A 21,587-nucleotide genomic window follows, 5' to 3' on the forward strand; every position below is an offset into this window, starting at 1 on the left:
ACTTAATGGGGATCTCCATATCTCACATGAGCACTGCCAATTTCCTGGCTTGGGTACCCATTACCACTAGCTTGGACTTTGTTTCTCAGCCATTTTTCTGCCTCTGATGATGCCCACTCTCAGTCTATCTTCCAGTTTCTTAATATCATTCTAAAATGCATATCTGTAAAGGATTTTTAATATCTGTGCTTTATAAAGAACTCTTACAGATTGATTACAAACAACTCCAGAGGATAATAGGCAAAGAATTTTGATAGGCAATTGATAGATAGGCGATTGACAGAAGAGCAATTTAAATGCCCAATGCATTTATAAAATGATGCCTAATCTTGGTAGGAGTCAGAAAAAGACAAATTGAAGTAATGATAAGACACTACTCTCACTTAACAGATTGACAGAACTGGAAAAGAATGATAATACTTGTGGGCTGTAAGTATATGCTGAAATGTACTTTCACATGTTTCTGGTGTCAAAATGACTTACTACAGACATTTCTAAGAAGAAATCTGCACCATAGTTGGCAGTATCAAAAACTGAAGACACATCGAATGCTCATTAATAGGGAAATGGTTGAACAAATTGTGGTATATTCATACTATAGGATGGTATTCAGCCTTTTAAAAAGACTGAGTTAGATCTATAGCAATTTATCTGGAGGGGTTTTCATAACATATTGTTAAGTGGAAAAAGCTAAATGAAGATAATAGCATGATATGAGCTCGTTTTCCTCAAATAATGGCAAAGATATGATATATACATGATTATTAATAGGTACGAACATGTTAACATTAGTGAGATGTTGGGAGGGAATGATAGAGGAGAAGGGGAAAGGGATAAATAAGTTAAAACAGGAAGAGAGAGAGTAAAAATGTTTGCATAATTAAAATAGAATATATTGTATGAGTCAGTTTATATAAAATGTATGTTTGTGTTACACATCTGTCAACATGGGTACTTGTGAAGAGATGTGTAGAAAATTAGTCACCAAAATGGTAATATTGTTAACAGTGATATGTCAAGGTGATAGTAATTTGAAAACTTATACTCTTAGACCGTTTTCCCTTATAATTTTTCTGGGTTGTTTTAAATTTTCACAGTGAATGTGTACTATTCATTTAATTAAAAAAAAAGAAACTAATTTTTATTTACTTCTTGGCTTAAACCTAAATAGCTCCCTATGACCTACAAGATGAAGCCCATAAAAATGTAGCATAAGGCTTTTTGTGATCTGATCCTTGACAATTTTTTCAATTTAATTTCCAGTATCTCCCCTTCTCAGCCTTTCTGAATCACAAGCAATCTTCTGAATGCCCCATGGTGTTTCCATCATTCTGTCTTTGAATTGACTCTCCCTTTCTCTAAGACGTGATTTGTTCTTTCCATACTTGCCTGTGAATGCCTTCCTAGTTATGCCACACGTTTCAGTTTAGGTGTCCACCCATGTCTTCACCAGCATCCCCCAGAATAAATTTCCCACTAATGACTCAGCAAATGTTAACTGAGCATCTGTGTGCCTAGCATTATGTTATTATTTAGCAATGATAAGTAATACCAATCCTTAATCTCAAAAAAGTGTGCAAGCTGGGAAAGATACTCTAACAAGGCAATGGTTACAGCTTAGTTGGATGAGTATAATGATAGAAATGTGACATGGGCTGAGGGAGAGGAGCAGAAGGGCATCTAGATCAGTGAGGGAAGTCAAAGAGAGCTGCGCAGCATGGGTAGAATTTGAGTTAAGTCTTGAAGAATTTTGATGGATGGAAGTTAGTTCTTCCAAAAGTAAGTTTGCTCATTCCTAGCAGAGGAAACCTCCTGTAAGGAGGCACATGTACTTGCAGCCATGTTTAGAGAACTTCAACGGCACTCTATAACTTGGATAATATTCATCAACAGAAAGGACTGTTTGTTTCCCCCTCATTAGATATTTATGTCTTGAGAGCAAGGGCTGTGTCTTATTCATCACTGTGCTCTCTTGTGGCAGCTGGCAAAACGCCTGGCACGGAATGGATGTCCTGTAACTGTGAGCTGCCCTGGACTCAATTGAATCCTGTCCTTTTAATGCTTATTAAGATCCTCATGCAACCTAGTCATGTATAATACAGGGAATTTTCTAACTACTTTTTTTCATTTTAATTCAAACCTAGGTCTTGAACCCTTTGTGGAATTTTGTCAAGTTGAAGCAAGTCGTATTCCTTTTCAGTACTTCATTTATACTCCATTTAGTGTACAGTCTTAATTTTATTAACAACTTATACATCTTCTATCGTTTATTCAAAAGAGAACAGCAAAAGTGCCTACATTCATCAGTGGATCCCAGCAAGAGCTGAAATGTTTTTCTGAAACAAGGGAAGCTAGAAGCCTTAATCCCTTTCTCCCACTTAGGAAGCAGACACTCCTCTCTCGCTTCCCCAAGAGGGGATTCCTGTTATTAGGAGTTTTGTTTTTTTTTTAACTTTTTATCTTATTAAAAGTAATTTTATGCTTAGCAAAGAAATACACATATATGGCTTTAAATTATTTAAATGATACCCAAAGACTTAAAATGAAAATGGTGGCTGTTCCTTGCCTCACTCCACACGTCAGCCCTCCCCTCAATCTCCAGGGATAACTACTTTCAAATCTTTAAGCTCTTTCTTGGTACTTACATTCAACTTCCTAAATAATATGCTTATCTCTCTAGTTCTTTTATTCATTTTAGACACTTATCTATTGACTTTCATTATGCTATCTATAGTACTTTAAAATACTTCCCCGTAGAATAAGACATGTGTTAGCTTAATTATACCCTGTGTGTGGTCACTTACTCTAATCATACCTTAGACACAGTCAGCTAGAATTCTAATCATGAAACCTACCCTCCAGAGACTGTCACAACAAATGCTTCTGTCTTGTTTCTTTTTTTTTCTCTACACCACAGGATTTGATAATTACCATAATGAAAGTTTAAAAAAATGGTTTTCCATAAGTGAATTAGTGGCTTGTAAATGGAAATTTGAATGAGTTCTTGTTATAAAATCAGCAGTATTTAAGGTATATAGACTGGCTGAAGTATTTTAGAGATAAGCTCACCCATACACGGAAATAATCTAAAGAAGCCTGGAGTTTACAGCACTAGGGTTGATCATAGACTTAATTCTTAGAGGACAAACTAATTTGAGAGGATTCTGGTTGTCAGTTGCTGATCATATGGTTAACTAAATCTCACTTTGTCTTTGATAAAGTCTTCATACTGAGTATGGTCAGAATACATAAAAGAATGAGAACAGAGACTTCCTAAATTGTGTAACTGTTCAGGTACCTACTTGCTGATGTGTTATTTACGTAATGCGTGAAAATACATATGGCAATTTGTTCTGAGTCTAGCTTTCTCACTAGAGGCTGGATTGAGGTTGTTGAACAGCAGCAAAAATTTTCTCCTTCTGTCTTCTTCGGAAGCTTCTGTGTCAACTAAAAATAATCTAAGAGAATATGCAGAACTCAACTGGCCTGAGTTGGTTTGCAAGAACTACATATGTGGTAAATTATTCAGCCCCATACACATTTTCTCCCTTACCCAATATTTCCTATAAAGTATACCATATTTTTGATTAAGTTAATTTTAGTGTTTTCATTAATTTGATTACAAAAAATTGTTCATTCCTGAGGCAATTGATATATTACGATTATGTTTCTTTCATTGGCGATTTTTCATTTTTCTTCTGGCATCAATGCCTCACTTTTTTGTTTGATTTTCTCACTTTATTTCTTATTCTTAAAGTCTCCTTCAGCTGTCTCCTGATAAAATTTTCCACACTGTTAAACCTATCACATAATCTGTCAGTTACAATATTTTCCTCTAAAATCCACCTTTCTATTCCAGACTTGAATGGTTGCTTTTTGTAGACCTGCTGCTTTCCCGAGTCTTTCTTTTACTACAGACTCTTTAGTTTTCCCCTCTGAGGGACCCCTACTTCCTGGATCATTTTCTTCTTACTTTTTTGGTTATGTTCTCAATATACAGAAGAATATCCCCTGGTACTTTCCAGAGAAACAATGTATGGGAGGCAAAAGTTTTGAGTCCTTGAATATCTGAAATAGGAGAGGAATGGCTGGGTTATATGGTAGGCGTATGTTTAACATTTAATGCAACCATTCAACTGTTTTCTGAAGTAATTGTATTATTTTATGTTCCTATCAGCAGTATATGAGTTCCAGTTCCTCCATATCCCCACCAGCCATTGGTATGGTCAGTCTTCTTAATTTTAGCAATTCTAGCAGGTTGTAGTGGTATCTCTCTGAAGTTTTAATGTGCATTTCTCTGATGATCAGTGATGCTGGGCATCATTTCAAGTGTATATTGCCATGCATTTCTCTTCTTTGGGAAAGTGTCTATTTAAATCTTTTGCAGTGTTTTCTTTAAATTGTTTTCTTATTAATGAATTTTTATATTTCTGTATAGAATATAGATACAAGTCCTTAAACATATGTGTGATTTGAAAATATTTTCTCTCAGTCTGGCTTCTCTTTTCACTCGCTTAATAATGTCTTTCAAAGAAGAAAAGTTCTTAATTTTGATGAATTCTAGTAATCATCATTCCTTTTTTGGAGCTCTTCTGATTCAGGCTTTGTTTTCTTTTAGAAGTCTTACAGTTAGGTTTTACATTTAAATCTATGATCCATTACAAATTAATTTTTTAATGATGACCTTTTTTATGAATCCAAGTTCAGTTTTTCACATATGGATATCCAAATTTTCCAGTATGTCAACATTGTAAAGACTATGTTTTCTTCACTGAGTTGACTTTGCACCTTTGTTGAAAATCATTTGACCATATATGTATGGTTCTATTTCTGAGCTCTTTATTCTGCTCCATTGACATGCTGGGCTATCTTTATGCCAATAACCACAATGTAGCTTTATAATTAGTCTTGAATGAAATAGGTTAAGTCCTCCAACTTTATTATTTTTCAAGACTGTTTTGGCTGTTCTAGGTCTTTCACATTTTCACACGAATTTTAGAATCAGCTTATAAATTTCTCCAAAAAAGCCTTAAAGATTTTGACAAGAATTAAATTAAATCCATAAATCAGATTAGGAAGAATTGCAATATTGGGTTCTTCTGACCCCTAAATATGGTATTTGTCTCCATTTATGTAAGTATTATTCAGATAAACCAGTGGAGTTTTATACTTTTTTAGTACAGAGTTGACATGTATTTTATCAGATTTATCTCTAAGTATTTAATAATTTTGATGCTATTATGGAAACATTTTTATGTAAATTTCTGATTGCTCATAGCTAGAAATATTATAGATCTAATATTATAATTATTTTATTAAAATCTTTGTTTTAACCTGCCCCTATTTTCAAGGGAATTTAAGATAGCATTCTTGACACTGGCTTTCTCTGTACTGAATCTGATCAAACTAATTCTCTGTCTTTCAAGGTATATCTTCGTTCACTGAATCAATGCTCAAAAACTGGGCATGCAATTTTCCAACTTACACTAAAATATTATTTAATTGAAAAGCTCATCAAATGCATCTACTTCAGAGTTACCTTTAGCAGTTATTCATTCTGGCTGGCTCATCAAGCTACAATGCTATTCAATACCTAATATTCTGCATAAGTCATAGCAAGATTATTTTGTAGTGCAGACAACTGGTTGGTAACACCTGCCTTTAACATGTGCCAAAGCAAAATCATCTACTCAAACTTTATGGAGCATAACCTTGAAGCCTCTATTGTGCCTAGCCATTTGAACTAATTTAAAGGCCTATCTAGAAAAAAGTTGGCCTTACTTTCTTGCCCACCTGTATGCAGAGGAGGATTGGCCTGTCTTCAAGGTTAGAAAGCAAATCAGCTTTAGAAAAGATTGCTGACTTTGACATTTTTTAATGTATATGCTTATCAGTGTCTTTCTGATTATTGCCATAGAAAATCTTCATTCTTTAGGAAGCTCAATTTTGAATTGACGGTTACCTGGCTACTGTCAAAATAGTACTGACACAAATACTATTTGAGAAAAGTAATTTGGCATTTTAGATAATTATACCCTTGTATCAAATTATCTCATCATAAATTTATTCTATCTCCATATACAAATGTCTTCACAGAGTTACTACTATTTAATGTTAAGCTTCAATTTCTACTAAAATTTACCTTAAAAAATAGACATATACTTTTTTACACCTACAGAATCTGCATTGAAGATATTATTCCTTATAACACTCTTTGAAGATTTAAATGACAAATTTTGCTTGGCATATAATTGCAGGAATTTAGTGTTTGCCTCTGTTAGACACTACTTTTTGTTGTTGTTACTGTTTTTTTTTTTAAATAAGAGTAATTATATATTACACTCCCTTTTTGCCATAACTTAAGAGATGCTTGGAACCAAATTTCATATTCAAAATATCCCCTTCAATTATTCTGTCATAATTATCAGTCACTTTTTTTCTAATTGGTATTGTACATCTCCTTTCCCAATCTTTATTGTAATTGTACTGTTGTATATTTTTAAAATTTCCCCAGCTTTATTGAGAAATAATTGATCTATAATAGTGTGTAATTTGAGGTACACAACATGCTGACTTGACACATTTATATATTGCAAAGTGTAACATTAACACCTCCATCCTGTCATACAATTACCATTTCTTTTTTATTATGAGAATAGTCATCTACTTTCTTAGCAACTTTCACATGTCTAGCGTATTATTAGCAATAATCACTATGCTGTACATTAGATCCCCTGAACATGTTAATCTTTCAACTAGAAGTTTGTAACCTTTGACCAACATCTTCCCATTTCCCCCACCCCTGAGTCCCTTGTAATCACCACTTTACTCTTTGTTTCTTTGAGTTCAGCTTTTTAGATTTCACATATAAGTGATATCATGTAGGATTTGTCTTTCTCCCTATGACTTATTTCACTTAGCATAATGTCCTCAAGGTCCATCCATGTTGTTGCAAATGGCAGGATTTCCTTCTTTCTCAAGGCTGAATAATATTCTGTTATATATGTACACAACATCTTCTTTATCCATTAATCCTTTGGACATTTAGGTTGTTTCTGTATCTTGGCTATTATGATACAGTGCTGTAGTGAGCATGGGGGTGCAGATATCTCTTTGTGATACTGTTTTCACTTCCTTTGCATATATACCCAGAAGTGGTTTTGCTGGATCATATGGAAGTTCTATTTTTAATTTTTTAGAAGAGCTTCCATACTGTTTTCTATAATGGCTGTACCAATTTACATTCCCATCAGCAACACACAAGAGTTACCTTTTCTCTATAACCTCACCAACACTTGTTATTTTGTATTTTTGATGGTACACAAGGCTTGGCTCTTTCTAAATAATTAATCCTCTTTAGTCTTCATATCTATAATCTTATATCCTTAATGTGAAGAGAGCTTAAATATTATGAGTTCTCAGAATCTCCTTTTTTGGGAAATTTTACAAGATTTCCTTTTTCTCAACTAATTTTGGTATATGATACTATTTTTTGTGTTTCATTTTAAACTTAAAAATTTAATATTGTGTTATACTCATTTCTCCAGCAAAGACAGAAGGGCTCTGAAAAAATAAAGTTTAAAATATTTCTTTGGTTCATTTTGGGGATATGCCCCTATGTGGATAGAATAAGTGGAGTATCCAGGAACCCTGCTACATGGCTCACATCATGGAGATGTTTTAGTGAAGGGACGAAGAAAAATATAGCAGGAAAAATTTCTGTGGAGTATGGGAAATTGAACTAGATAAGCTCTAATATAAAGTTGTAATTTCAAGGTGCTTATATTAAAAAAAAATAGGAAACAGGATCAGAGTATCAATTAGATTTGACTTAGAATTTGTTTTGAGATCCTCATTCATTTCGAATGAACTTAATTTATTAAAAATGTAATTGTACAATTTATTAGTCAGGGACTTATTTCAGCATATAGTTATTACCTGTGCTCTATGAAACATTTTCATGGACAAATTTAGCAAATAATTCAATGCCCCTTGTCCCTCATAATGGACGTTCTAAGTGTTGATTCTGCTGTTTTTTTGTTTTTTTTTTAACCCACGTTGCAATTAATATAGACCAACCTGCTAATTTCCAAACACCAGTAGCATTTAAGCCTTTAAAGCCTAGATTCCTTATGGACTAAATTTCACTCATCTGCAATTTATGATATGATGAAAATAAGTATATTTTATTGCAAGTATCCTTAAATTCTTTTAAGAACTAAAATCAAAACAAGAAATCTTTAAAAAATCAATTCCCGTTGAGATATATTTACATTGCATTAGTATCTCTACAACATTTTTTTCTGTGAGTGGATCAAGATTATTTCTTCAAATCCTGCAGTACAGAAGCAGCTCACATGATTTTTAAACTGGTAGGGAAAAGAAGAGATGGGCATAAGTTGATTTTCCATTTGCATTCTGAAGAAAGAAAAAATTTGCATCGTATAACCATATGCCGTATAGCTAAACGTTGACACTAAGGTCAGGCATGATGTTTTCTAACACCTTCATAGCTTTCAGATACCTCACACGACTCCATGAATATGAAAGGGGATAAATGACTTTTTCTTTAACAAATTTATTGTGTCTCTACCATGGGCCAGGCACTGTTCTTGGCACTGGAGTTATACCAGTATACAAGACAGATAAAGATCCTACCTCCCCCAGAGCTTACATTCTAAGGGTGTGGGTGTGGGTGTGGGGAACATATGATTGAATGAATGAATGAAGTAATTAATTAATTAAAGAGAAAAGAAAGAGATTTTAAAATAAATCTAATAAGTAAAAAATACTTTACATATAGTTAGAAGATAAAGGGCCATGGGGACAGGGGTGGGGGGAAGACCAGGGAAAGTAGATTAGGAGAACTGGGTGGGGGAATGGGGGAGAGGCCAGGAGTAATGAAAATTTAAAATAGGGTGGCCTGGGTAGGCCTCATTAGGAAGGTGATACTGATATTTATAATTGCTTTCAGAAGAAATTTGTCTGATAATTTCATCATCTATTATTTCTGGGTCTGTTGATTAATTGATTTTTTTCTCTTCAAGTCTTATTTTTCCCTTTCTTTGTAACCCTTGTAATTTTTAATTAGATGGCAGATGTGAATTTTACATTTTTGAGTGCTGAAGTTTGTTGTGATCCTTTAAAGAGTGGATTTTGTTCTGGCACATATTTAAGTTACTTGGAATCATTTTGATGCTTTTAAGCTTTCTTTTAAGCTCTTAAAGGTTCAGGGCAGCCTGCATTCTAGGGATACATCAGCCCCACTGCTGAGGTGATGCCTTTCAAAGACACTACTCACACCTTTTGTACTTTGCCATCTTTTCCCTCTAGCACTTGGGAACACAAACTTGTCTGTCCGGTGTGACTTTTGAGAATGTTTGACCTATGCTCTCTGGTGGCTCTGTCCTCTCTCTCCACGTAAGCTCCTTGCTTATGTGCAGTTTCACACTCAGCCCAAGGCTGGAGAAGACCCTCTCCCCCAACCTCCAGACCATCCTTTCTGTGCAGCTCTCTCCTCTCCAGAACTCAGCCACACACTCGTGTCACCTTACACTCTCCTCGGCTCTCATCCCTGTCTCTTCAATGCAGTGAGATCTCCAGGTGGTTTGGGTTTCCTCTCCTACCTAGACATGAAAATTGCCCCCAGGCAGTGAATTAGCTGGCCAGTCATGAGGGCTCAGCATTCCCTTCTTTCAGAAATCACATTCCAATGCTCTCTAGAATCCAATGTTTGAAAACAACTGCTTTATTTTTTTTCCCCCTTGTATTTCTAATTGTTTAGAGTAGCAGGGCAATGCCTTTAGAAGTTAATCCTTCATGAGTGGAAGCAGAAGTCCTTTATAATTTTTAAGGTAATTTTTTGAAGTAATCACTCTGAGGGACTTTTTAAAAGTATTTTTTCAGCTACTGAAGATTGAAACCACCAATATTTTTCTCATCATTTTGTGACCTTTTCTTTATTCCTTTATGAATTCTCACGAAGAATAGCACACATAGCATCACAGAATACTAGAATGAGAAGGGACCTTATTTTTATTTGGACTGAAAGTTGTCTGGATGAAAATTGTGAATATAAATGCAGTTATATGTTTTTTTTTAATGTGTGATATATTCTTTATTTACATTCAAACAACATCAAAATAACCTTAAAGGGAAAGCGTTATGTAGCAAGCAAAAGAAAGAAAAAAATGTAACTTTCCTGTAACTGTACAAAAGTACTATATAAAAGAAATAACACTTTGAATAATCAACTTTTGTCATGATAAATTCAAGGACACTCAGATCCTGCCCTTTCCCTCACCTGTCATTGAGGTAATCAGGCATTAGCAACTGACTGTATGTGCCTTCACTTGGTAGTTATGTCCAATTTTCAGAAACCTGTAAGATAAATTTTTCATATGGATGTAAATCTTAGATATCAGGGCACATGGTTGCTTTCTTAAAACTTACATTGAAGAATTCTTTTCAGGTTTTTTTAATCCCCCAGATTTTAGTGCTCTTGTTTAAGGAGCACCACAGGCGACAAGTAATTCCCCGCAACCCTGTCTGACGTTAGAATAGCACAGAGAATACAGCACTATATGAGGTGAAACGCCAATTTTGTCACAATGCTACTCTTTTAGAACTGAGAGAAATTGATTCTTCAGCTTATTTTTCCAGGCAAGGCCTTTGAATGGCATCACTCAATGCAGGTAGTGATCGTAAACCTCATTTTAAATGGGCATTGTTTCTTGCCAAATTAGTATTTGTGTGTTACTCTAACCAATAAGGAATAAAATATCATTGATAACGTTGCTTTTGTTATGGTCATTTGTCAGGATAATTCAGTTCCCACTGCACATTAAGTGCTTCCTTTTTCTAATGATTCTGAAAATCATGGTCATTATGAGCATTTTTATTGTTAATTTCTAATTTATGTTAGGAAATGAAAAATGAGCCTAAAGGATCCATATACAAATAAAGAAATAAACAGTGTCTAAAACCAAACTGTTCAAAAAGGTGTACTAAGACACACACAAAGCTAGAGAAATTTAAAATAATTTTAAATACTATTTTACTAGTTTCCTGTGTTAACTGTGACAAAATACCACGAACAGGGTGGCTTAAAACCAATGTATTGTCTCAGTTCTGAAAGCTTGGAGTCTGACATCAAGGTGTCGACAGGGTCATGTTCCCTCTGAAACCTGTAGGAGATCCTTCCTTGTCTCTTCCTGGCTTCTGGAGGTTTGCCTGCATCTCTGATGTTCCTCGGCCTGTAGGTGCATCAGTCTGTTCCTTGGTCTCCAGATGGTGTTCTGCCTGTGTCTTCACCCTACCTTTCCTCTGTGCAAGTCTCTCTCTGAGTCTGCATTTCCCATTGCCCATTTTCATAAGGACGCCGATCATATTGGATAAGGGCCTACACCAATGACCTCGCTTTAATTTGATTACTTCTGTGAAGACCCTATTTCCAAAGAAGATCATGTTCTGAGATCATAGGGGTTAGGACTCCAACATATCTTTTGGGGGAACACAATTCAACCTGTAACAACTCTGAAGTCATTTAAATACACACACACACAACATTTTTATTGAATTTTTTAAAACAAGAAGAAAAACAGTGCATATGGTTGATGGAAGTAGGAGGAGTAGGAACACGTTTATTGGGTGTTATCCCACTGAGCTTGTAGTACCTCACTGAGCTCTTCGAGGAAGTCAGTGTGTTCTCCACTTCACAGCACTTGAGGAAACTGAGGCACAGGGAAGTTAAATAACTTGCTCAAAGTCAGAAAGCTATTAAATGATAAAAATGGTTATCAAATTATGGTCTGTCTGAATCAATAGCCACAACTCTGAGCCAGGGCATGCTTAAACTTCTTTAATGCCATGAACCCCTTCAGCAGTCTGAGGTGCCTATGGAACCCTTTCCAGAAAAAATGTTTTTAAAGCATAAAAGGAAATACATAAAATACAAAAAAAAATTAATTCTGTTGAAATACAGATAAAATATTTTAAAAACAAAATGATAATATGTTATAAAACTCATTTTTAGGTAAAAAATGTGCAAATATCGACAATTCCATATAGTTCATTCTAATAGTAATCCATATGCTTCTTTATTAATAATTAAGATCAAGTGATGCATTTAAGAACACTGTCATCTCAAAATAATAAGTAATAGCAATATTTCAATGCATTTGCTATAACTGTAATGTACTATGAAAATATTTGTGGTTTTTGTTGTTGACAAGACCACATGCAGGTACTTAGAGATGAGTAAAATAAAAGCTGTATATTTTTCCCGTCAAAGTTCACAGACCTTTTCAGAGCCTGGGTGAGGGTTCATGGGTCCTCATCTAATAAGTCTTATACTAAATTCTGGTGCCACTTACAGGGTCCTTAAAGTAATTTTTTTCATTCTTGAAAATTTAGCTGGTCTTAAATTTATGTTCAGTTATTTCATACAAAATAAAATTTTTCTCTGTCTTTGGATAGCCCCTGTCAGCCATTTTACCTAGTCATTTTGCATATGCCCTAACTGAGTGCTATCTGGAGACAGGCTCAACTTAACTGACTGTACACATGTAACTGTTACTTCTAAGATTTAACATAAATTAAAAACTACATAACATAATTTTTAAATCCCCAGAATCTTTTATAGGACGTTTTTTAGTTTGTCAGTTTCTCTAAGCTCTTCACTCAATAATATATGTGCACACATAAAATTCATTGTCCAACATAATATTCTTTAATTTGCTAATAAGATGGTGGAAGAGTATTAACAGAGGGGGCAAAGGAAAAGGAGTTATTAACAGAGTAAAGGTAACATGACAATTGGATATCGAATACGTGGTTGCTCATAGGAAGGAAAAGACTTTTCTTAGGGGCCCCTCAACTCACTTCTCCTTGGCACTCTGTGTTATTCCTTTGACCTCCTTTGAGGTCCTGTCACTGTCCTTGGAGAAACCACCCTGACCAGTCACTGCCACGTTTAACCAAAGAGAAATGAGTATCTCTTTAAGACACAATTTCATTTCCTGTTATTAAATGCATTAGGATAAAGAACACAATTAACCTAATAACACTGATACATCTGCAAGTACAGCCAACTGTAAAAGAGAGTGATAAAACAAGCAGTTTGTAAATTTTCTTTTTATAATACCCTTGTTAAACTAATTTAAGTGTCCTGCCTCCAGGAGCAGCTTGGAGAGGATACACTTTAAGTGATTATTCCTAAATAGGTTATTATTTTAAATGGACTCCTTAAGAGTCACTTGTGTGGCATTTGGTTAATCCATTACATTTGCAATTACAAACCAGTGCTTTTTATGGCAGGCAAATTATTTTATATGTTCCACAGCTGTACTCAGGACAGAAGACTCAGCCCATGACATTGCTTTTGAAAACATTAAGGGAAGCACTGTCCATGCACAAGGGTGATTAAGCTTCTTAAATGACTTCTGATATGTGGCAGAAAGTCTCTTCTATTTCTATGAAAAATTAAACTTTGTGTTCTACATGGGCTTGCAGAACTATGATTTTTTTCCTCTCGATCTTAGCCCATGTCTCTATTTTAATGACCATGGCAGAGCAGTTGAATAATCAAGCTATGAACTTTTATGATACAGGTAATGTATACCACATTGACAGGGTGTACTCTAAGCTAGGCTCATGTTACACATTTGATGCTCAGATCTGATCTACTAAATTGACAATTGACAAATCTCTAGTTTAACCATGTTTTAAAGTGTAATGCTTAAGACTCTGACTTGATTCGAGTCAGTATTCTGTCACTTATTAGCTATATGGCCTTGAATAAATCATACAATTTCCTTAAACTTTAGTTTAGTTTCCTCATGGACAAAATGGAAATAATAACCCATTCCCTATGGGATTAATATAAGCAATGGGAAGATTCTCTATATAAAATGCTTAGCACTAAACCCAGTCCATAGTAAACACTCAGAAAACAACTACTACTACTATTATAAAATATATAAGTCTTTCCACCCTGCCACCTCAAAGAGTATTGGATCAGGCTGTACAGAGCACTAGCCAGGGTCCCAGGACCAGAGCCAGAGTGCAAGAATTTTCACAAGATGCCAAGAATAGGATAGCTAGAGTTTGGATTCCATGATGAAACCCTTAGAGTCTAAGCCAGAGAAATCAAGATCAAAAGGAGAAGTGGCAAGTCCAAAGGAGAAATGCAAAACTAAAAACTACAGACAGAAGTTTAAAAGTTCAAATTATAAGACTAGTGGGATTACATTATATCTGGAGAGAGTTTAGCAGAGAAGGGTGCTTGGTGACAGGTAAGAAGATGGCATAATTTACTTCCAATGGCCTTAGAAACTGGCATGGGAGTCAATCTGGCTGGCTCAAGGGGATGAAGTGGTGGAGTGTGCCTAATCATTGATTAATTTATTCACTTTTAAGTGCATATGGAGTCCTGGGTATTGAATCTCACTCTAGAGATAAATAGATCCAAAGACATGGTTTTGCCTTCAAAGTTCATAGAAGAGAACAGACGTCTTAACTTTAAAGAAAAAACAGTTCTCAATTTTCTTCTCAGGTGACTGAATGAATGGTGATGGGTAAGTCACACAGCTAACCAGCACATGCAGAGGTGCAGATTTGAGGGGAGAGAAATGGATTCTCTTTGGATATTTTGAGTATGAGCTGTATGGTCATCATTCAGACTTGTAAACAGATGGCTAAATACACAACCAGAGCTTAGACAAGAGACCTGAGTTTATTTTCCAGCATCATAGGTATGGGGGTTACAGCTATACAGCTGTACAGCTGATAACAAAACCACAAACTAAATGGATTAATCAATGGACATTTATTTTCTCACCGTTCTGGAAGCTGGGAAGTCCAGAACAAGATGCTGGCAAATTCAGTTTCTATTAAGGGCTCTCTTCCTAGCTGATAGACAGCTGCCTTCTCACCATGTCCTCACGTGGCCTTTCCTTGATGTACACACAGGGAGAGAGAGTGAGCTCTCCAAGTTCTCTTCTTGTAGGATCACCTGTCCTATCAGATCAGGTCCCATCCTTATGACCTCATTTAGCCTTAATTAGAGTTCTCATCTCCAGTACAGCTGCACTGGAGGGTTAGGGCTTCAACATATGAATTTGGGGATAGGGGCACAGAAACATTTAGTCCATAACAGATGGGGTAAGATTGCCAAGGACAGTGTATAATGCTGTCTAAGGACAAAAGTATAGAAACTTTGCTTTGAAGGGTGAGTGGTAGAAGAGAAACTAGTAGAGGAACTGTTAGAGTGGTCAGAGAGAAAGGAGAAAACTCCAAAGGAGAATGGTATACAATTGGTGTAAAAAAAAAAAATTGAGAAGAGAGAATTTCAAGTAGTGAGTAATCAACAGTGTCAATGTGACAGAAAGGTCAAGTAAGGATAAAGAGATAAGATGTACTTGATTGTCCTCTTGTTCATTTGATACTGAGCTAAAAAACATTTAGGAAAAAAGAAAAATATTTATGAAGTACATTTAAATGTTTTTAAATGAAAATAACTTTGTTGAGTCCCATGCCTAAAAGGAGATGTGAAAGGATATGTTATTCTAACAATACAGAGAAACTGTTTTATTGAATAGAAGAATATCAGTGATACATTTGGCATTGTTTTAGTTACTGAAATACTAATATCTGGGAATATTTGAAAAAGTTAGCAGAGAAACATATTTCTAATTTTTCACCTTTTAGGCTTGTGCATTTTTGAGTACAGATACATTTATTATCTCACTTCATTCTCAAAATATCCTATAGTGGAGATATTTCTCCCAGCCACGTTTACAAATTTTAAAAACAGGCTCAAGTAGATGAAGTGATTTTTCCCAACATCCCAACTTCCCTTTGAGAAAGGCAATTTAATTCTACACAACTTGTCCTGAATGCCTGTTGTGTGCCAGATATCAGGCGCTGGAGACTTAGATGATTGAAACAAAGCTGCACAGCCCTTCATCCACCAGTACCCCACATCCCTCCTTTGTATCTCTCTTGGATGTTAAGTCTCTCTTCTGCTTAGTTTGAGCAGCACTGGGAAAGCTGTGACACCTGCAGTAACCGTTCCCCTGAAGGTCCAGGAAGATGGCATGTGAAGGTATAACTCCCAGTGGCGGATTCCTTGCACCTGTTCCTATGACCAGGGAACAATTGTTTATGTCTCTGCTTCATATTACTCATGAGGATCCCTGACCCATGACCCAGTCCCTCCGCTTCATTTGAGCTGCTTTTGAAATTAGATCATTCATGATATATTGAACATAGTTGGGACCCGATAGCCATGGCTCATGATTCATGATTAGTTCACCACCTCCTGGGCAGGGCAGAGGGATGAAATAGGTGACCTTTGGGTACATCTACGGTAGTAGTTCTCAAACTGGGTTCCTGGATGAGCAGAATGAACAATTGAATTAATACTCTGAGAACGGGACCCAGCGATCTGTGTTTTTAACAAACCCTCAGGAGACACTGATACATGCTAAAATTTAAGACTCACTGGAAGGGAGGGTATAGCTTAGTGGTAGAGTGCATGCTTCGCATGTATGAGGTCCTGAGTTCAATCCCTAGTACCTCCATTAAAGATAAATAAACAAACTTAATTACCTATACTCCCCCCAAAAGAATCAAAAGTACACAGCTATAGAATTATTTTTCTATTCTATTTGTACAGAAACAGTATTATGAATGTTCCCAGCAGAAATAGAAGCCATCCATCAATGTAATGGTAAACTCAAGCACATTTTTATTCACATTATTACCATTCTATCTTTATATATTACTACCTTTATCCACAGCAGTCTTTTAAAATCTCTAATTTAATGTCAAAGCAACCTCTCAAGACTGGTTAGTGTCGTGTATCTAAGTACATACTTTAGATTAATGACACTGAAAGCTGAAATTTGTGACATTTTGTTCCTTTTAATTCATCCTCGTCTTATTGCCGTTTCCAGAATTATTATGTGTATTTATTGTCTCTTCATGGTTAGAGTTAGAAACAAAAGTGCCCAAAATGTTTATATTTATGCTGAAAGTAACAAACTAGAGAAAGTTTTTGAGTTCAGAATGGCACCTTTGTTTATATTTTAAGAATTTTACATTGTTTACATTTTAAGGAGAAATTTATGTTATTAAATGCCTCTTACTATATTTCATTTCTTTCTAAAAGCAGAAATTATCAGTAATGTATAGAAAGTCTCAATTAGTGATTTTTAGTTGGCTTTAAAGAGTTATTGCCAAATATTTTCTTTTTCCAAGCTATAACAAGTTAGTCACAGAAAACATTATCTACCACAGTCCTAAAATATTTAAAATAAAGAGAGAGAAAACTGGTAGAATTTTAAATTTACATCTTTAGCACATATTACAGATCATATCTCTGTGGCCCAACCTTTTTTGTCACAAATTGCAGGTGGGCAAAGAAATACTGTTTTCTCCCACTCAGCATTCTTTACCCCTTGACAAATACAGAAGTATGTTCACAGGTTGAGTTCTAGTTTTGGAGTTTCTTTGTGTTTATGAAGACAAATGTGATGGTTTTCTCTGATGAGGTTGACAAAGGCATTTGTGACCTACATTTCTTCATGTAGTCACTTTGCTTGCAGAAACTGTTTATTCCCTTCTGGGGACAGCTCACTTCATTGACTACAATCCATACTAAGTTGCGCTTCTTGGGCTCCATCAAGGTATTTTAAAATTCTCTGTTGGACAACCTAGGTTACATAAAAAGCTGGGTGATATATGCCAAGAAAATTTTGGAGAAGTCTGTCTGTCAATAGAGAGACTTGGTAGAACTTTCAGAAATCTGTACAAGGAGGTAGTACTAACTCTGATGGAATCCACTGAGAATAAGTCACTTGGTAGACCACATCCTAGTCTACCAAAATCTGTTTTGAAGAAGTAAAATGTGAATTAAATTAGTTTCAGCCTGATGAACCATATTCAGTATTACAGGGGAAAGCTTGGGAAGAGGAAACTGCCACCAAATGAACGTTAAAAATTATGAGTTGCAAGAGGAAGAATAGAAGTAAGAACAGTCATAGACACATGGAAGTTTTAGGGGGAAGATTTCCTTATAGATCATCTTGTCTAACTCATTTCACAGATAAGGGATTTGAGTGAAAGAGGAGTGAAGTGACTGCTCAAGGTCACTTGTCAGTGACAGAGCTTGAGCCAATAGTGGCTGGGCATCCACATTCTCAGCTGTTTCCACCAACCCATGGAGATGATACAGAGGTCAGAGTGATGCATGAAGTAGAGGCAGAAAGTAAGAGATTATCAGGAAAATGTAGAGGGCTTAGGGGATTATGTTAGGGAAGCAAAAAACCAGAATGGAAATTAGAATTAGATTTATAGTGGAATGTAAAAATTCATTTATATTTGGGGTAAAAAATAGTTTAAATGTTTCTGGAGATGGGAGTAAACAAAAATCAGAATCGAACAGCAGCACAAATACATATGGTTGTGTTTGTTTAAAGAACCTGCTTCCCTTTCCAGAGTGCAGGGGAAGCTGGTACCCATCACTATGGAGCTGCAGACTTGGAGTCTGGATGCTATGGCAGGGAGCTGCGGGGCAGAGGAACTACAGTAGTGGGAGAACGTGCAGGACATCACAGCTGTGGGATACAGGAGACTGGGTGGTTGCTAAGAATCCATTCCCTTTCCCAGCAGCCAGCTCTTAATGAGGAGGGGAAAGTTATTGAAGAAAAGAGATGGAGGGCGAGTATTTAAAGCAGAAACAGCACGGGAATTTTTAGATACATCCTGATACTTTGATCCTTCTGCAGCTTTCCTACATTGACTGTTGCCCCATTCTAGCCCCCTGGTCAAGCTCATTCTCTGATGAGCCATTACATACAACACCAGTTTGGAATATGCCAAATAAAGTGTTGGAGCATCTGGTGCACATATTCATAATGCTGACTGGAATAAAATTACCCAACTTGATATATTCACATGTGCAAATCATAATAGAAAATACCCAAGTAAAGAATTCTATATGCAAAGAAATGAAAACAAACCAACTAACCATAATATAAATCCTATAGCTACCAAAGATATGTCAGCTTGCAGCTCTACATGTCACCCTAGCCAGTTTTCCTTTGCCAAAAATCAGGGATGGGAATCCTGAATCTTCAAGGAAAACCTCACAAAGCAATTCTAATCGGCAGACTGTGTCTCCTCACAAATATTTATCACTGGTTTTCTCCTAGGAAGCAGATTGGGCAAAATATTTAAGCTCTTAGTAAATTTCTTTCACAGCAGCCCAACTCATAGAGATATGAATTGCTGGACAGAGCAGGCTGATAGAGAGTTAAGGATTAAGTGCCATTTTCTGTGCTCTTTGCTCAGCATCATCCCAAAAAGCATTGTGTTGTATGTTCAGAACAAAATAATTTGAATGGTTTTCCATTCTTAAAATTCTTTCGTATAGACCAAGGCAATAAGTAGCAAGTTCATTTGTTCAGATGAATGGGTAACAGAATTTGAAGTAAGAGCTCGGTCTGGTCAGTGAAACTACTGTCCTACTCTTATCTTCAGAATAAGTGAAGGGCTTGGATGAACGCACAGCACCTCCTTCACTAAGCTAAGAACATGGCATTTAATTTTCCCTCCCATTTTATATTGTGGTAAAAATAGATGTTAATGTTAATTCCTGTAAGTTAGATGATATTCTTAAGGTAAAAATCATGACAATTTTATTTTTTGTTTGTAAACTTTTTTTGAAATAGAGTTGATGTACAATATGATGTTAGTTTCAGCTGTGCTAGATAGTGATTTGACATCTGCATACATTATGAAATGATAACTAATATAAGTCTAGCAGCTGATTTCATGCAAAGTTATTACAGTATTATTGACCCTATTCCTTATGCTGTATGTTATATCTCTGTGGCTTACTTATTTTACAACTGGAGTTTTGTACGTCTTAATTCCCTTCACCTCTTCCACTACCCCTACTCCCTACCCTCTGCAACCACCCATTTGTTTTCTGTATCTGTGAATCTATTTTCATTTTGTTTTGTTTCTTTTATTTTTCAGATTCCATGTATAAATAAGATCGTTTAGTATTTGTCTTTCTCTGACTTATTTCACTTAGTGTAAAACCTTTAGATCCATCCATATTATCCCAAATGGCAAGATTTCATTTTTATGGCTGAGTAATATTCCATTGTATTTATATACAACATCTTCTTTATCCATTCCTCTATCAGTGGACACTTAGGTTGCTTCCATATCTTGGCTATTGTAAATAATGCTGAAATGAACACAAGGGTGCACATATCTTTTTGAATTAGTGTTCTTGTTTTCTTCAAGTAAATACCCAGAAGTACAATTTCTGGATCAAATGGTAGTTCTATTTTTAACTTTTTCAGATACTTTCATACTGTTTTCCATGGTGGCTCTATCAATTTAAAATCCCTTTAACAGTGCATGAGGGTTCCCATTTCATCACATCGTCTCCATCACTTATGATTTGTTGTCTTGTTGATAAGAGACATTCTGGCAGGTATGTGGGCATATCTCATTGTGGTTTTAATGTGTATTTTGCTGATGATGAGTGATGTCAAGTGTGTTTTCATGTATCTGTAGGCCATCTCTGTTTTCTATGGAATAACGTCTCTTCAAGTCCTCTGCCCTCTGTGCTAGAAAATGTCATCACTCCATAGAAGTGATGAACAGAAATCCTAAAAATTTGTGATGGTGAAAATTGTGTTATATATTAAGTCTTTGGGTAAAAGGTAACTGGAAGCCAGAATGTATATAGCTGATAACCTTGATTGTCCATAATACAGACAGATAGACAAGGCTTTCCTTATGCTGAAACTTTCTCATCTGTTTTAAGTCAGTGCTACTGAGGACTTTAATGTTATTAATTACTTTCTAAAATTTTATTTAGAACTTTTTAAAGATTCTTTCATTTTGCTAGATGTAATTTTGCAAACTTGTTCCATGAAAACTTCCCCAGCAAAGAACTATATCCAGACTTTAACTTTAATGTAAGACATATGCTTCTCCTCCTGGCTCTCCTTTTTTTCCAAATGTGTAAATCATAGAATTAGAAGTAACTTCAAGTGGTTCATCTCTAGACTGTAGGTGGAAGTGGCTTGCTGAGATAGAACAGGAAGCCAGAATTAGGAAAGGAAAAACTAAAAATAAATGTCAGACACCATGCAAGGAGCATACCCAGAGAGTGAATTAAAAGACAGAGTTTTACAGGCAGGTAGCAGCATGGAATCAGGATAACATCAAAGATGAAACAAGACAATCAGTGATAAAATAGACCTTGGTTCTATTATTCTATGACCATTGCTTAATTTAGGTAACTCTCACAAGTGACTGAATGCCATTTGAGATCAGAGACTTTGCTATTTAGATTTTACTCCTAGGGTATGCTTTACATTGCTGGACAAAGTAGGAACTCTGTAATATTGAATGAATGAATGATTAAAAGTAGTAAGAGCCAAGTGCAGGTATGGCCTCTCAAACCATAAAAATAAACCAATATACTGAACAAGTACACAGTATATTTATAATAAAAGGTGTTCTAAACGGTAGATTTGACAACGTCTAAATCTCAA

The 21,587-nt window shown here is 35.6% G+C and overlaps 1 long non-coding RNA gene and 1 other non-coding gene across 2 annotated transcripts in view; both read left to right on the forward strand.

Annotated features, from left to right (window-relative positions):
* LOC123618933 (uncharacterized) overlaps positions 1–21,587 on the forward strand; it is a 258,692-nt gene that overhangs the window by 141,257 nt on the left and 95,848 nt on the right. The gene's annotated exons all lie outside the window — the stretch shown is intronic.
* Positions 16,511–16,583, forward strand: TRNAA-CGC (transfer RNA alanine (anticodon CGC)). The gene has a single exon. It is a non-coding gene; the product is annotated as a tRNA-Ala (tRNA).

The sequence above is a fragment of the Camelus bactrianus genome, chromosome 3, assembly GCF_048773025.1.
Source record: "Camelus bactrianus isolate YW-2024 breed Bactrian camel chromosome 3, ASM4877302v1, whole genome shotgun sequence".
Lineage (NCBI taxonomy): Eukaryota > Metazoa > Chordata > Mammalia > Artiodactyla > Camelidae > Camelus > Camelus bactrianus.